Source organism: Falco rusticolus, chromosome 2 (genome assembly GCF_015220075.1).
Source record: "Falco rusticolus isolate bFalRus1 chromosome 2, bFalRus1.pri, whole genome shotgun sequence".
Taxonomy (NCBI): domain Eukaryota; kingdom Metazoa; phylum Chordata; class Aves; order Falconiformes; family Falconidae; genus Falco; species Falco rusticolus.
In genome coordinates this window covers 13,802,811-13,820,812 of record NC_051188.1, presented here as the reverse complement: position 1 = coordinate 13,820,812, position 18,002 = coordinate 13,802,811, and the positions used below count along the sequence as shown (strand labels likewise).

General features: G+C 39.4%; 1 protein-coding gene across 4 annotated transcripts in view; it reads right to left on the bottom strand.

Moving 5' to 3' along the window:
- CNTN5 (contactin 5) overlaps positions 1-12,921 on the bottom strand; it is a 678,576-nt gene extending 665,655 nt beyond the window's left edge. For 2 of the 4 annotated variants that reach the window (XM_037377784.1, XM_037377786.1), the window contains exon 1: positions 12,744-12,916. The gene's annotated coding sequence lies outside the window, so the exon portion shown is untranslated. Of the gene's footprint in view, positions 1-12,743 lie in introns of all 4 variants that reach the window. The other 2 variants (XM_037377787.1, XM_037377788.1) reach the window with 2 other exon arrangements.
- Between the last annotated feature and the right edge of the window lie 5,081 nt (positions 12,922-18,002).

Genomic DNA, 18,002 nt, shown 5'->3' with positions numbered 1-18,002 from the left:
TTAGAGGTTTCTGTGTCACAGAAAAAGCTATGAAGAGTGGATGAATAGGTAACTGACCCCTTCCTTTATACTTGCATCGGTTTCTACAGATGGGAGAATGGACATACTGTGAAAATGAGGTCCCTGGTTGCTCAGAAGCAGTGGTAGTTAACAGAGATGAACTGGATTAAAAATAGATTTTTCAGGTTTGTGATAATCACTAATAAAATCCCAGGTGGGAATGGAATTTTAGTTTCAATATATCAAAGAACAGTTTGAATTTGAAGAAGAAAAACAATGGGAAAAAAATAACATATTTGAACAAAAGAGGAAAAAAAATTCACATCCATCTTTGGATTTTCATTAACAAACAAGCATCCAAATGCTGTCATCAAAGCTTGTTACGAATCAAAAACTATCAAACCACCTCATATGGAAGCTCCTGTAAGTCTCTTTTTTCTTGGATGATTGTGGTGTTCTATTCATTGTTTCCAAAGGAGGGAAGAAAAATAAAATAGTCACAGTGACACATACATCTGATGTTTCAGTGATGTTTTATTGGTGTGTGTCACTGACAGGTGAAAAGCCTCCCACCCCAGCAGGAGGATAAGATGGAGCCAGTTCCCCACATGTCAAGCCCCCATCTGTGCCCAGACAAAGCCTCCCATCACTCAAGAGCACACTTCCAGGAAACTTCTACTGAAATGGCAAGGGATTTGCAGCACGGTCTTTTAAATGTTGAAGGCAACCAGCCCTACTAAAAAAGATGACCAAAGCTTTATCTTTCTCTGGAAAACAACGCCAACAGTGGGGATCCATATTTATCACTGCCCAGTGGCTTTTGAACCAAACACAACAGGTTAGCAAGTATTTTTGTGGGTTTTCTGTCAACCCTGGAAATTTGGTTCGAAATATGAAAATCTGGCAAGGGTCTCTCCTAACTGTGATCACAATTAATAAAAGAGTTGGAGGGGAAAACTGCCCTGAGTTACAGTTCAGGAACCTCATCATGGGCTGCAGTAATAAAGCTAATTCATCAAAGTGGGCACAGTGAAAGAACCTTGTGGACCACTTTTTTGAGCGGTGCAGCAGCCAGAAAATTACATTATTCACCAGCTTCACATGGCACTGGTTGCATCTTCATCTAGTCTCCAGGGCTGGGGGGAAGGGAAGGTGTTTTTCTGAATATTTTATGCTGTTTGAAGTGAACTACATTTGACTGAATGAAACAGCTTGTTTAAATTGTGTTTATGATGCATTTATCAGATAGTATTTTTGTGATTTTGAAAATAAGAAACAAACTGGTAGAAAAGAAGTATTCAGGTGTACAAGACATAACCCACAAAAGTGAAGAGATAAAAGGTTAAATAGTACGGGTTTTCAATGTTTCAGACAGAAATACAAAAAGGCTAGAATACCAAAAGTACTCTTCCATGCCATGAAGTAAAGGTCAGGTGTAATTAGCATTCCCTTCTTAAAGGTACTTGTGCAGGACTTCACCTAAGATTAACTAAATTGTAGTCAAGGTTGTTTAAGCGTATGTTCAGTTTAAGATTGTGTGTGAAGTTGCTCAGAACACGCACACATGGTTCCTGAAGTCAAAACTGCAATCACTGCTGGTTTTCAGCATCCTCAACACACAACCTTTGTCTGCTCTGTGGGCAGGGTCTGGCCTTTCTCTTCCCCAGACTATTAATATTTATGAGAAAAAAACAGTAAATTTGACTAAGAGGGATATCTTTTAGGGTTGGGGTTTTTTTTCCCCCTGAATATACAAAAGAATGAGAGTAAGTCACCACCTGAGATTTAAATGCGTATGAGACATGTCTCCTATAGGACCTCCTATGGAGATCTAACTAATCAGCTAGTCATCAAGCTGCATTAAACTGCTTTCTACCAGCTCCCCCTCCTGTCTGTACTTTTTTTTACCATTTCTTTTCCGACAGCTTCTCCATTTCCATACTTCACTTTTTAACATTCATTTTAGGTCCCCTTCCATCTCCGACAGCCCTTGCTGGTCTCAGGCAGCTATGGGAGCCTACCTTTGCTCACAACTCAGCTTTCTTTCCCTGACTGTAGCTGTAACCTGGCGCCCTTCAAGAATTGATTGGTCACTCAGATCAAAACATTAAATATTTAAAGTGGCACCACACCATTCATAAAATGAAACATAAAGTGTTTGTTTACTCTCTGCTAATTATTTTGGTCCAAGCAGGCAGACTCAACTGTCTGCATTATTAAACCTCAAAATGAGGTGAGGACAGAAAATGTTCTCTTCTGCTAACAGTGCTAAAGAATAAGCCACTGCTCTCATTTGCTCTATTGTAACATGAAAACTTTTTCCTCCAAACTGTGCCAATACAAAGCTAAACAAACCATATCAGTCCGTATTTCCAAATGGTTTGGATAGAAGCTTATCAGTTGTGAAATCTCATGTTAACCATCTTTAGGAGGTATAATGAGCATTACTAATTTACTGTTGTTTGTGGTTATCTGTGGGCTTAAGTAGCAAAGACTCATGGTCTCTAAAATAGCGTGCTTTAAAACAGATTAGTTTGAAGGTTATCTTAAAGGAAAATGGAAGGTTTCCCCATAGGCCACACAATAGCAATACATAATAATCCACATACAACTTCTACCAGTGCTTTATTTCTTTGCAACTATATATTCACTATAGGAACGTCATATAAATACTCGTCACTGGGCTTTGTGACCAGGAACACTGTACAGCGATGGAAACCACAACAATTTCACAACCACGCTGAAAAGAACTGTGAAAACCCCTAAGTGTTATATGTTTTGATATAAAGTTTGGTAGTTTCATTGCACAACTTGAAGCAATGCAAGATTCCTGAGTTGGGATTTTCAATGATGACCTGAATCTCTGTTCTGTTCTGTCAAAACTTTCACACAGTGGTCGAGTGCCGATTTGCAGTTTAGGACCAGAAACACTCAAAATTCTCATTTTTGTTAGACACAGGGGGACAGATCCAAAGGGAATGGAAGAGACTAGTTACAGCATGCAAAGAGGTGGGGTAGATCTAAGCACACACATCTGTGAACTGCAACTTTTGAGTGTTGCAGAATATAAAGCCTACCACTCTGCTGTGTGTCTCCACAGGACTCTGGAGCCTAATTATAGAGCTATATGAAAAAGTTCTGCTTGTCAGCAGAACCAGCAGGAGGAAAAAAAAAATCCACATTTTTGCACATTCACAGAAGAATAAAATATTTAGGCAGAAAATCATCATTGCTGCAGATGGACACTTACAGAACAAAAATGGGTAATTTTTGTGCAGCTCTGCTTGTTGGTAGTATAGCCAGAATGCATTTGGTAGCAGCTTTAAAATCCAGCCTAGAATTCCTCAGTCACTGTCAGTGCAAAAAGGGTAGCAGGGGTTGAGGGCTGCAGGTAAATTCAAGGTAGGGGAGCCATCCTAAAATGAGCAGGCAGGACACTCCACTGAATTTAGTGTTGCTGCACCTTCTTATGCCAGCACAGAATTTGGCTGTGCGTGGTTTTGAGTCCTTCTCAGTAAGGATTAGCCACAAAAGCCTGATCACAATTAACACAAGGCTAAATGTGAGGATATGTCCATATCACAGCAATGAGGAAAGAGAACTAGAAGAAGCATCAGAGATATGCACAAACTGTTAAAACAGCAGTCAGCAGTTGCTAGTGGCTAATGGATTTTAACTGCCCGCTTTCATTACATTTAAGGACACACTCTTTAACATGCACCCTTTGGGTCAGAAGAAATACACCTATAGAAGAGCTACTCCATGCCCAGAACGTGTCTTAAGGATCACTAAGGTACTTTCAGGAGAAAATACAACTTGACAGAACGGTAGGCAGAATACCTCTGATTCCCAGTGGTATTCACATGACACGCCTCTGCCCAGTATATCAGAAAACCTCAATAACCCAGATCAGTGTTCTCTGTGTGTGTTGTGTGATGCTCCGCATTTCCAACAGAGAGGTTGTCCATTTGCAAGTGCAGGTCTGTGACACAGAAGAGGAATAATTTATGTGGACTTTCCCCTTCTTCCCCCGCACTAGTACTGAGCAGAGAAAGGGGGGATTCAGCACTGCACAGTCCCACCATTTCTATACTACCCAACCAGTGTTTACAGCCTCTCGGTGGAAAGCCTGGCTCTTAAGCTGTAGTTGACCTGTGCTTTCAGCTTTGGGTAAGTGTTTCTCTCTTAAGATTGTTAAATGCAGTGTGAATTTTATGTGAAAGTGCTTTTTTCTCCTTTTTTCTTTCTTTTTGCTCAGCACCATGTAATTTGGCAGTCCTTGGAGTGCTAGGAAGTCTTTTTCATGTATCTCAAGCCAGAAGGACTCTGACTTTACCACGTTAACAACATACATTTATTTTCTGCCTTATTCACATGGCAATGGTAGTGATGAAATGTTGTGTTCTCAATACTTCCCTCACCTCCTCCTTCTTTGTCTGACAGCGGCAAGAAAATCCAAATACAGAAAAGGTAAATCAAACATAAAAATTAAGAAAACTAATATCATGCCAGCCAATATGTGGGAAAACCTCAGGTGATGAGGAAATCAAAATAAAATGGCAATACAATAGATTACACTAGAAAAAAAAAAATTAAGTCACAAAACCCAGTAATGTATTTACACACCAGTAACTAAAAAAAAAAAAAAAAAAAAAAATTAGTAGAAAACAATAAAAATCTCCTGTGGTAGGATCTTCTGTCCACAGTCTGCCCAAAGTTTCTATTGACTGAGCTGTTGGACTGTTTCTCAAACAAGGAAAAAGGATTTCTTCCTATGTTTCTGAGGTGTCTTTAAGATGTGACATACAGTATAAAGAAGTAAAATAACACTGTCCAGCGTGCTTAATCCTGGAAGTTAGTTTTGTTTGGTTTTATTTTTATTTTCAAGTTTAGGAGTGGAGTTTTTCTCAGTCACTTCAACAAGATTAGGCCCAATAAAAAGTAAACCTTTGTATTTGCTTTGATTTGTTACCTCCTTACAATACTGTAATAAAACCAGAAATAATAACAAGAAGTCCAAAATCACTGCCTTGCATATAGCCGTTTACAGTCTGCTCCTTCCACTGACAAAAAATTCCAGATCTTACTATACCACCTACAGGTAGTTTTTAGAGAAATAGTTGGGATCCCCTAAGCTGCTCAGTTACACTCCCATAGGTTGCAAAAAGCAAGCATGTCCATTATAGTTTTTGGAGAGCTTTCTCATAAACCACGTTCTTTTAACTTTAAACCAGTCCCACAAAACAATCTGCTTTATTTTCTGAAAACTTAGATAACACAAGAAACTAGTATGCAGTTGTTAAAATAGACAATATTTTTAGTAAATAAAGTGTTCAACCGACCATACTTTCTTATATGCCAGCTTTTATTTGGTGCAGAATATCACATTATGAAGACCAAAAACTATGCCAGGTTCCTTTTTCTCTCATACAATATTCTTATTTACGGATCCTATAATCCCATATAATCATGCACACATTGTTTATAACTTCAACGTATTTTATAAGCTTTGAAAGAAATCCTTAGCAAATTCCTTTACATTCCTTTACAACTGGAATCACGCTGTTTCAAAAGAACTATTTTGGAAAGACTGACAGAGAAGGAATTATGATAGTCACTGGATATTTAATGAAAACTTACAGAGAAAACAGAAACTTTAAACAAGTAACTTCTGGTGGTAAAATGACCCTTAGTATTCCCGTATGCTCAATGCTTCTCGACTTGCTCAACCTTTATTTTCTAGAAAAGGGCTTTGCTTTTTGCAGGCTTGATCAATCAGTCTGTCTGTCTTGTTTCTACTTTACAGAAAACATGCAAGAATTTAATCCAAAATCAACTGAATTACGCTACTTTGATGCTGCATATTTTCTCCTATTGTTGATTAATATGCCCCTTGTGCAAACATCCTCCTCCTACCTGATGCCTTCAGTAACATCTCAATTCGTTACCGACGACATTCAAATTTCCTCCAGAGATGCCTTGGTAAGTCACAAACACAGGATTATGCCCATCAGTGAATGACTTGGGCACAGTGATTGATAAAGCAAATAAATACTTAGATGTTAGCAATCAGTCAGTTGTGATATGCAAGGGGGGAGAAGTGCAAGACTGCAGACATTTCAGCTATATATCATGTTTTCTAAATTATCTCTCTGTGTGCCAATGGTCCTCTTAATAAATTATCCTCCCTTGTTATCTGATCTGTTCTACATTTTCAATTATGCCTCTTCTCAAAACCATGTAACAGTCAGTCTTTCTCATCCTGAAGCTATTTCAGTGTCCAGCCTACATTCCCAAAGTCCAGCCAGAGGAAATAATATACAACTGGTTTTGAGTTGAGAAGCACACACACATCAAAGAGATGTTACGACATCAGAGAAGTCATAGCTTTATTCTGATTCCCTGAGCTGAGTTTTATGTAAGCAATAATACATGACACTGCATATGTTACTGTGGAGAAAGAACATTTTGAGCACCTTGAATAGCACGAGACTGAGAAATCAAGAGTTTGCATCACCCCAGATGTGCAGAAGTCAAAACAAAACAAAGAATAATGCCACAGCAAGAGTGAGTCTATTATTTGGTTTCTTTAACTCATGACAAAAACAAATCAGAAGTTCTAATAAGGAGAACTTATCTTCTAATAGAAACTCATGTGAAAGTCCATATATTTGTTTTTAATAAGATTTGATCTGCATGAGATTTTGGAAAGGTGAAGAATGAATTAATGTATAAAAGCGGTCTTAAAAGTACCCATTTTAGAAGTAAATGTGGACTGCTGGTACAGTCTTCAGATAAATTTGCAAGACACTTCATAGCCTGTATGTATGATCACTGCACATCATAGTGCTGCAGATCATATCTTGGCTTTTTTTTCTGGTGTGGGAGGTGATCTTGAAGAAATCTATACATGATCATGGTATCATGGCTGTGAAACAGAGATGTCTTCCCTGAGATGTAAGCATTTCAAAGGTCGCAAATATAGCAAAAAAGGAAGAGCTCTTGAGTTAAGCCATACATTCTTTGATTCAGGGACCATTTTGCATTTACAGCTCTACGTACAATCCAAACTTGATTTATGATTGTAGTCCCTAGTTGCTACCATGATGATAGTAATTATAAGGTTTATAATGGAGTCAGAGGGCCTTTCCAATAAAACAACAAATCTTCTGTGGCAATCAGAATTCTAATATAAATACTATTTAGTACGGACTTGTGATGTGAATTAGACAGTTGGGGCAAATGCATTGTAAAGTGGCGTCAGCATTTTGTAAATATATGTAAATAGATGTACCTACAAGTTATGCCATAATAGAAAAATCAGCAATTTATAGATGCAATTGGTGAACTGTGCATCAAAGTAACTTAAATATTAGATAGAGAACTGTATCCGATTTTTTCCCAGCTTTGAAAGTGTACATGTGCAACTTTAGATAGGAAGTTTAATATCATTAATTTGGTCCAGAAAGTGGGCTGTATAATATTCCAGGCAGTGAATGCTTGTGGAAAAGAAATTAGTAAGCATAGAAAAAATATACTGGATGGGATTTTAATTTGTCTATATGATGAGAAATTAAAATGCTTATTTGGAATACAACCATGTTTCTGTGTGCTAGGCATACTGAAATTCCTATATAAGAGCAAGACAGTTCCTGAAATGTCAGTATTTTCCAGCCTTTTCAGAATCTGTCTGTCTTGTCCCCCATCCAAGCCATTAGAAGAATAAATGTAAAGATAAATTAATAATCCGGATTACATCACAGTAATATAAAGCTGAATGACTCTGCCAGATCAACAGTGCTAATAAATGTCAAAAAAGTGTTCAGCACATCTAGAGTAATTTTTTTGAGTGACTATGCTACTTAACTTTTGGAAAATGTTCGCTGTGAGAATCACCTCAGAAGAGGTAAAGTATATACTATGACTTTGTTGACTCATTTTCACGCAGTTTTGCTCATTACTTTCCAGGTCTATGTGGAGACCTGCAAACAACTGAGAGCAAATAGCATATGAAAGTCTGCGGAATAAGCTAATGGGGATAACTGGTCATCTTTCAGAAAAAATAATGCTTGTGTAATTAAACAGGCAATAATTAATCACCCCTTCAAAAGTAAATTTCTGTTAAGCTCTTTGCCCATTACTACTTCGTTTTGAGAGCACATTTTGGGGGAAGTTATTGCAACGAACACATCTTCTGAACGAACACATCTTTTTATGGATAAGCAAGACTTACAACTTTTCAATTTTAGTGCCTGAATGTCTTCTCAGAATAGTATTATGAAGAGGTTGTACTGTTAGATTAGCTTCTTCTGACACTATGACCACAAAGTCTTTTTCATTTACATGCCCATCTGCGTACTACTACTCTTGGCTGAATGCACTGCTGTAGCAGGTTGGTTACAACCTATAACAGGAATGTTACAGCCACAAGGCAATGTCCTTCACATACTCAAGAAAAACTATTAAACCGATAAAAATAAAATGGGGTTCATGAATTTTTGCAAAATTATTCTATTTAGTAAGGGAAGACACCCAAAACACTGAGCTGATACTATGTCTATATCAATTACAAAGCCGTACATTTAGTCTTGATCAAAATGATTTGCAGGCTAGAAGTCCCATTGGATATATAGAAAATCTTAAACTTCTGGCTATAAAAATGTGAGCATTTCTCACGCACAAGGAGGCTGGTGCCACACTCCCTGTATGTTGAATGGGAAGTTGCCATCCTTTACCCTTTCTCAGTAACTGCAATGAACTACCTTCAATGTTTGTCTGGGTTTAGTTCCAGCAGCAGGAGGTTCTTCAAAGATACCATGTTTTAACACCATTTACAATAAAATCTTTAAGAGCGTACTGAAAAAAGAAACTCCCAAAAGACGTTTCTGATGGATGGAAAAAGTTTGATGCATTTTCTATTTCTAGGTATGGGAATGGAGAAGATTTATCAATTTTTCCTGAGGCTGACATGTAGGTTTGGTCCTGAAGGAGGTGTACAGAGGTGAACTATGATGTTGGTAACTACTACATGACAGCATGAATTACTCTGTCATTCTGACATAACCTCATGGCTCTGTAAGCTTAGGAGCTAGTCTGAGTGGATGACTACACGGATTAAGTATGGGCATGTGTGATCAAGAACATCAGCCGTAACATGGATGGTAATTCTAATATTTTACCATATTCATAGCATATAGAATCTGACACACAATCCCCTGTTATACATCCACTTGAACCCATAAAACTTGATTGGTGGCCTTTATGAAGTACAGTGAGAAAACATCCTGAGCTCCCTTTTAGAAAGCGGAATATAAGCAAAGATCTCATTTTCTTATGATCCATACACTTTGGGACATTTTCATAAATCAGCCATGAAATTTATTATAAAACCAAAGAGATTACATTTCCTTCTACTAACCAGAAAATGGTTTTGTTGTTTCCATTCCAGCTTGCAAAGACACAGAATCATCACTCATACCCAGTGTATGTGTGGGTATAAACACAGATATACATATGCATACATACATTACGAGGCTTTGAAATCTTAAATTTAAATAAAATCAAAAAGTATTTCTTTTATCAGGTTCTAACAATTCTCTAATTTTTCAAAAGGCACTGGCCCATAATGTAGTGTTATTGATCAGAACTGCTCAGAAGATAAAACTCTGTAGGGACTCCATCATGTCCAGAGAGAGTAGTTTTTCCTTGTAAAGCACAAAGTTGATAGTACAGGGTGTAACAGACCCTGAAAAAAGCATCAGAGAGGCTATGCACAGAAAGAAGAAAATACATTCTGTGGAAGATTTGCCCATATATTAGCAAGAAAATGACTGTTTGACATTGATTCTTAGGAATTAAGAACACTGTACAAACTGTGGTGAATTTCAGTTTAGTATTTTAGAGTATGAGGAATTGTTCAAATGATTGAGGTGGTTCTGAAACTGAGAGAAAGTGCAATGCAGAAGCTGTTAGCAGGAGCATATGGAGGGAGCAGACCAACAGTGGCAAATTATGCAGTGAATCCAGAGAAACCAAGATCTGTTTTACAGGCTATACGCAGAAAGGCAAAATAATTCAGAACAGTTTGGTTTTTTTTTTCAATGCCACTGAACCAGTCACCTCAGATGGCTCAGTGCCAGCCCCCTGGCATGTATATTCTTAATGTATAGTTTTCTATGATGCCTTTAGTAAAGACTTGCATCAATTACTTAAAATAAATATTCTTATCATTAACCTAATCAGAAAACTTTCAGTGTGCTGACTCTGTTCAGTGGAACAGATTTTTCTGTATTGCTAGCAAATCAGATTTACTCTTTTTGAACATGCCAGCTTTACAACAAGCAAGAAAGAAAACTGCATCTCAGACTGTCACTTAAAGCCTCATACTTTTAACCTCCTCCTTTCATCCAGAGCTCTTTACCTTTACTGACACCCTCTGGTCCCTATCTCTAAGTCAGGTTGAATTCATTCCAGCAGTGCTTCCAAAATTTACGTTTCCAAATCAATATTTTGTGGAGCACAGAACCGGACATTTTCTGAAGCCCCCATACATCATACTCACTGATTCCCCAATAGTTTACCATGTCAGCAACTTATTCAGGGGACTCGAGCAAATTTGCCAGTCATGACCTTCCTGTATTGAACCTGTGCTGACAGTCCTCGAAGTTATGCATTTCTTAAAAGTTGTCCTTTATTATTTCGTAACAGCAGAGTTTTTAATCATACCTTTTATCTTAGGTGCTAAGATATTTTCCTCCAGATCAGTTTTCAAAGCTGCTTTCTTTCAAATTTTCAGCTCTAATTCAGCCAGATTTTTTGTATTTTCTGTTTTCATTCTCAGTACATCTGCCCTTATTATAAAACGAAGATCCTTTCCCCTCACATTTTAACCTAGAACTCAAGAATTTGCTCTTCAGCTTCATATTGACCAACAAACCTAAAATCTACACTCTCAGTCTCCAGATGTAGCTATCTTCACACTCTTATATCACACTCTGCTAGTTCTGACTTTTTGCATGGGCATCTGCTTGTAAGTATATGAAACAGAAAAACTGCATGTTGAATAGCACACTTAAAACTATTTAGCTATTAGCACCTTCAAGAATGCTTAACCATTCATCCTCCTTTCTTTATACATTTGTTGCCTTCCAAGCCTTAGTCTTCTTAACCACATGTCTTAATCATTCACATAGTTAAAAGTATATTGCCACAGAGGACCACTGTACATGAAATATTCCTCAGTTATTATAGTTCATGTCTCAGTTTTCTGTCTTCCTTTCAGTATACCTCACACACCAAGCATCTTCCCTCCTAACAAGATAGATATTGAATGGGATTTGGGTTTTTTGGCTTTTTTTTAACTTGAAATTTTTCAAATAAAGGCTATAGTAATTAAAGTCAATATATGAAAATACATTTTTACGAATTCTAATAGATATTTTGATAGCACTTTAAAGTAACGGCCCAATTATTGCTAATTCTTTTGATACCCGCTGTAATAATATTAATCACAATGAACTGATCTTGCATTAATATTGATTGCCATAAAGTACTTCTGAAGGAGTTCTACTATAACTCAGCAAGAATTAATTGCATTTTTAATAATTAGAAAATGTCATCCACATTTTAATTATCAGGAATCCCCCTTAGCTTTTGGCTAACAGTGAACATGTAATTTATTTGTGGTTTCAAACTTTAGGGTGTCATCCAAAGCTCACTGAAGACTAGGGTAAATGCTGTGACTCAGAAGAATTTGGCATCGGGTCCTTCATTAAGAAATATTACTGAAAATGTTCCATTCAAGGAAAGTATTACTTTTAAATTAAAAAAAATAACAAACTTTGCAAAAGCTTTATGTTAATTTTTTAAAATATTGCAACACAGGAAACTTTATTCCTAAGTAGTCACATTACACTATGTTGTGTAACTTCTGTTTTATGAGGTTTCTGCTCAACCAGAATGAAACTAAACGTCTGAAGCACAGATACAGTAATGGATGCAGAATTTTTTTCTGAGATAAAAACCTTTAAAACACAGTTTCATGCTCTGCGTTACAGAAATAACTCTCAGTTCATCTTCTAGCTAGCTCATAGCCATTCCACTAAGTCTTACCCACTGTCCTCACATCACCGAGGGAAAATCTGCGCATCTTCAGGTAATCCCATCTCCTCTGCCTGTCAGCAAAGGGGAACAGTCCAGGCACCACACTTTTCTAATTCCGGAGGTAATTGTTTATCCCAAAGCCAAGTACCATTCTGAACTTCATAGCAATACAACTTTTAGTGCATAACTATAAACTCAATACGCTAGGTGATTTTCTGTTTCACCCTCAAGCATTAGCACGGTAGCTCTCCCAAACATAAAAATTAGCACATTAAAACAGGCATTTTTTCTCCGGAGTACGTATTTGTTCTAAAAGCCTCGCATCAACTCTTCACAACTCATTCACTGCAGTAGTTTGCTAGCAAGTTAAACGACAGCAAACATATAGTAGATCACAGTAATTTCTGCTTCAACTTTTCCGCTCAATTACGACAACAATTTCAATGCAAGATTCAAAACAAAAAGCAAATCACATAAACCTGCTGCAGGAGCCCAAAAATGGGATCTCTCACCATTGCTGGCTCCACAGCGAACTGCTCACAGAGATGCCGCGATGGATATTACAACAAATAATCTGCACGCACTCCAAAGTCTAACCAGGGAAAACAGTGCCTGGCTGGGGGAACGGCAAAGGCACTTACCGCTGCTGTGGCACCGTCTCTCTCTCGCCCTGACTCTCAGTCTCTCTCTCCCATCCTCCTGACAGCCTCAAATATAGCAGTCCCTTATGGTGCCGAGCCTGTGGGGAGCAGAGGATTGCAGAGTTGGGTTTTTCCCCCTCCCTCTTTTTTTTTTTTTTTTTTTTTTTTTTCAAACGATCCAGCGGTAGCTCTCCAGACCCGACCGCCTCTCCTCCTCGCCCCGCTCACAGATGAAGAAACCCAGGTGAAGGCATCCGCGCCGGCGGCTCCCGCGAGCCCCTCCCGCCCCGCCGTGCCCCCTCCCGGCGGGGGGACCGAGGCACCTCCCCCGGCTGCTCCCGGGGGGGCGGCGGAGGCTCTGCCCGCCCCTGGCTGGACCTCTCTGTATGTATATATACCGTACAGATGTTGCCTATGTGTGTGCCATCTCACACCGCCGCCCGCGGCTCGCCCCTACCCCTAAGCGTACAAGGACTCCCCCCCGCCCCCCCCCTTTCCTCCTCCCTCTCTTGCTCCTCGCCGCCTTCCTCCCCCATTTCCTCCTCCTCTCCACTGCTTGCCCCGGAGCGTGAAGGCAAGAAGGCGAGTTGGCGAGCGCTCTCCCCTGGGCTGCTGCTCGGCTTTAACCCAAGCCCCCAGCCTTTCCCAGAAACCACTTTCTGCCCCCATCCTCCCCTTGCCACCCCTTCCCCATCCGCCTGCCAGGTAGATGATGTTGTTTTGGTTGGGTTGGGTTTTTTGGGGTTTTTTTCTGAAACGTATTTTATTCCCTTCATAGCGGTGATGACCCGCCTTACCCCCGCGCACTGCAGCCGGGGCCAAGCGCCGGGAGCCGCGGAGGCTGCCCGCTCCGCTCCGCACCGCTCCGCACCGCACCCGCGCGATCTCCGCCTATATAGCACGGCTGCTGTAACTGAAACAACACCGGGGGCAGCAAGCCCAGGGCCAGCAGCTGCAACGCCGCGGCTCCAGCAGCCTCTTCCCTCCCTGTTCCCCTCCCCATCGCCCATCCGCTCTTATTGCGGCGCCCCGCCTCGCCCCATCTCCGGCGCTGCGCTACGCACTGCTGCGCCCTCCCCCGCCCCCGCGCAGCACCGCCCCCGCGGCCGCTGCGCGCCGGGCCCCGCGTAGGGCTGGCCGAGCTCCCGCCGCCGGCACCGCTCCTGCCACTTCGCCTTTTTCGTGTTCCCTTCGCCTTTTTCGTGTTCCTCGGCCGCTTCGTACTCATCCATACGTCTAGTGCGCGCTCCCACTCTGTGCCTTTAATGGCTACCCTCAGGATCTAGGCTGATGTTAATCCTTTTCTTCTCTTTTTTATTTTTTTTTTCTTTCCTGCAGCGATGAGAACTTTCAGATTTAACATTTAATACTTTTTTGCCCTTCAATACTTTTCTTTCCTTGCTTTTTTTTTCTTGCCTTCCTCAAGTAATTAGGTCTCTTTATTTAACTTATGCATTAGCTGAGTGACTGTTGTCTAGTTCCTGTTCGCCAAGATTTTTCTCTGCTTCAGTTACTCCATTTCAATGATTTAGGCTTTCTGAACCTGTATGATGTACAAATATATGTGTGTGCATTTTTCTTTACGAATTTGTCTTCGTATTTATTTTTTTTCCCTATCCCAGGTATTTTCTGATTAATTTTTAGGAAATGTCCTTTATTTGTTTAAAATTCACAAGGAGGAAGAAATGTTTAATTTTGGAGTTTGCTGAGAGTGCTTACACAACTCTTAGTCTAGTCTTATATGAGTTTTTTTCTGTCTTTTGCTTGTCTTTTATATAGAAGCGTCTAGCATGATAACGTTATCAGTGATGAGTGACACAGCTGTATACACTTTTGTGGTCTTGTATACTATATGGAAGTCTGTCAGAGGATTTACAGCTCAATGTCACGTTGAATGAATTCTGTCCACTAATATCAGTGAGAATGAGCTGCAAAACCACCTTACTCTCAATTCCTTTTTTATTATTCTAAGACTGTAAATTTCTGCTCCATCACCATCTACCACTGTCTTAACTATCATAGTGAAAGACTGAGAATGAACCCACCGTTAGAAATGGACTTTGCATATGCTATCCCATACAACACAGAAGAAAATTATCTCCACAGCTGTGGATGGGTCTGTAGGTGTTTTTCTGTTGGGCAAGTAATGTTGCAACTTGACATACCAAAGCTTCTCTTCATTGACTCAATTCACGGAAAATTATCATCCGGTCATTATTTTCAGTGTTACTAGGTTACAAGACAGCATTTAATCAGAAGCCAGGAATAGTGACTGCATTAATTCTGATCTTATGAATAAATTATGAGGCTCCATTTCTCAATATTTCCAAAGTGAATGTTAAAGCCAGAAGCATTTTTGCTAATAAATGTATTTTTTGCAAACTGCATACATGACAACAGTGAGGAATTACTTGTGAAGATGTGACTTTCATTGGTTAATTGTTTTTACAGGTAGAGATGTAATTAAAAGAAATGCAGACTTTTTTAAGTCATAAAGACTGGACATTATGGCCTTTATCTTCCCTTGTTAAGATTATAGATCAGGGTTATTGGTAAAGACTACTATGAGGCATACATGCCATACCTGTTGGGCTACATTATTTTTGCTTTTAGCTCACTTTTACATAGAGTTCTTGATGAGGTACACATTTATTTTGAATAGCAACATTTTATGTTTGCTTCCTTCTTTTTAACTTCACATCAACAGTATTTCTACAAGGACATATTTTTACCTTTTCCTTTAAGATAATCAGGAGTGGACTGTATATGTATGAGTACAAGTTTCTTTGGAAACGAAATGGCACACAGCTTTTAAACTTAAAATTTCATTCGATTGTGTGTATCCTTTGCAAGGTCAGTTCTGGTTTTACTCTGTCACTGTAAGATCATGAGCTGGTTTATGGCATATATTTTCAATGTTTAATACATAAACAGTGAATTATATTCATGGCTTTGTTACAGTATTATCACTGTTGTAGACTTTAAGTCAACCTAGCTGCCTTTTGTGTATATGATCTAGTTGTCTAACCACCTCCATAGAAATGCCCAGTGGGCAAGCAAACAGATGCAGCACATCTGCAGTCTGAGTTGTTTCTGAGCTTTTCTCTTATTTGTTTTGTACATCTTTCCTTTTCGTTCAGTCTCTCTTCTTTTAAGCAGAGCATATTGTATTCTTTCTCTTTGCCACATAGAAAGCTATCCGAGCAATACCATTATTATTGGGATATTTCACTGTTCTTTCTCATAAGCAAAAGAAAGACAGGGAGTGAATTTTGAGGGAAAACAACTGGCTGCGCCAATTTCTCCCTCACATCTGTGTCTGCCACAGCACTGGGGGTGTAGCTTTAAAGCACCAAGAGAGCTTCTCTTTCTCTTCCCCTCCCCATTTATAATGAGAAATTCCTTCAGGTACCTGAAGGACAGTATTTGACAAATCCTAGTTTTTTAAAGATATGCATTGGCCCTATTCTAGTACATAACTGTATAATTTTAGTGGCAGCCACTATATTTTGTCCTCCCCTAGAACATCTGGATAGACTCATTCAGCTCCTCATGGCTGCATAATTAGAATTACGAGAAAAATTTGTAGGGGGATAAGCAGAATTATGTGTAAATGTGACACATAATTCTTCAGGCCTTCGGCAAACAGCAGAGAAGATTCAGAGCCTACCATACAAGCTTTCAGTTATAGCAGCTAATTAACAAACTGGAGACGTTAGCAATGGGAAGAAGTTGCTGCATAAAATAAACCAAAAAGACCAACCTCTGGGGACCTGAGTCTCCTAAATTTTCAGAACTGGCAGAGAGATGACAGCTGGTCCAACACAGAGACTGGGAGGAAGTTAATCTACTTGAAAAAGTTTAGAAGCAGCAGAATTAAGCATGTTCCATATCACAGTTCTATGTCATGCCACAACTGTCTTTTTGATTCTGCAAGAGAAACTTGTAAACTGAAGGTATTGTTTCATTGAAGCATGGTCTAAGTAAGAGAGGATGACAGAGCTGTACTGCACTTAATCAAGCACCTCAAGAATGTTACTACCAAAACAATGGTCATCAAAGAGCAAACTTTGTGGGGGACAGGCTGGGAGTTCCCTTGTCTCCCCAGAAGCCTCAGGGAAGTTGCAGGTGTGAATATCTTAGCTTTACACCAAACCCATTTGTATGCTTATTCTCCACTGCAAGTTACTGGCTTTGTGAGGAACTGGTCCAAAGGAAACCAGAAGAACAGGTTCTTAAAAGTCAGTTTCCTGGCTACTGACAGAAGCAGGATAAACTGACCAGCAGAGAGGGATCCTCTTACTTTTCTGTGCATGCTTTGTGCAAGTGCAATATGGTTTTGAAGTTCAGAGGCAGAACAAAGATCAGAAGGGATTTGCAGATTCATATTCTCTCCCGGCTTTCCTAACCTTGTGAGAGATATACCTGGAACATCTGTTATGAGATTCAATGCATTGCTTTTGATGCTGTGATACAACTGTACTAGTTAGTATGCTGGGAAAAGCAAAACCATAATTTTCCTCATTCCTTCCAGCTTGATCTTCACCATATGCACAGGAAGGGTCTAGTGTTCCCTGGAGACTGATTTTACCTTCTACAAACATCGAGCAAAGCTTCTACTGCACATGGGAGTAAAATGCACAAAGGGGTAAAGAGTGGAGAAAGAACAGATCTATTTACCGCTGCAGCCATCCCATGGTAATATGAGCTGTTACTGATAGCGAACTAGTTAGGGGATGTGGTGAAGCATAACCCTCAAAGTAGAGAAAAACAAAAGGAAATTAGAGGTTCTGTGAGCACCACAGAATTTTAGAAGAACAACCTGTAATTATATCTGAATGTTTCAGCAGCAAAGAGAACCGGATAGCAACAAAGATAAATCCCCATACCTTCCTAACCCACATCTCAAAAGAGCCAAGAGCACGAAGGATGAAGACTGCCCTCCATTCAGTTACTGGATGGTCAGAATCCATGACTTTTGAATCCAGACAGGGGTAGATACTAAATTTAGGTTCTTAACTCATATTTCAATACCTAAATATAAGTGGCCTGATTTTTTCAAAGATTTTGAACAATTCCACATTCCTCTGATTTTTGTTTGTACTTAAAAAAAAAGAATAGATTCTTTTGCTTAAGTATCTAACAATGGTACACAGAATTCTGCCCTTATAGACCAGGGCATTACAGTCTACTTTAAAAAATATTTGAACATACCATTGTGCCTCCCAAAGATGGAGGATGCTGCAAAAGAAAGTAATC